This window comes from Sabethes cyaneus, chromosome 3, assembly GCF_943734655.1.
Source record: "Sabethes cyaneus chromosome 3, idSabCyanKW18_F2, whole genome shotgun sequence".
Lineage (NCBI taxonomy): Eukaryota > Metazoa > Arthropoda > Insecta > Diptera > Culicidae > Sabethes > Sabethes cyaneus.
In genome coordinates, this window is record NC_071355.1 from 237,879,673 (window position 1) to 237,880,026 (window position 354).

The window sequence follows — 354 nt, forward strand, 5'->3', positions numbered from 1 at the left end:
GCAGAACGGAAGGTATCATCGTGTCTGTTTCCTTTCCTGTCCTTTCCTGGGCTTCGCTACCGACCACCGCGTCGTTTGGGTCTTGGGTGGAACCGGCAGGACCTGCGGACGAACGTGGTGCGATCATCACCAGAAGCCGATGAGTTTGCGATCAATTCCTTCGGGCTAAATTTGCATGTGTTGTTGTTGTCCGATCCGGGACCGTCCATTCATTCATCCGTCCATCCATCAGTCGATCATCATCGTTTTTTGCGAATTACTGCCACAACACACCCGGGCCGGGGCTCGGATATCGCGCGCTCATGTTTACGTTTACGCACCCGGTAGCTGCGCACATAATCGGATATGAATATT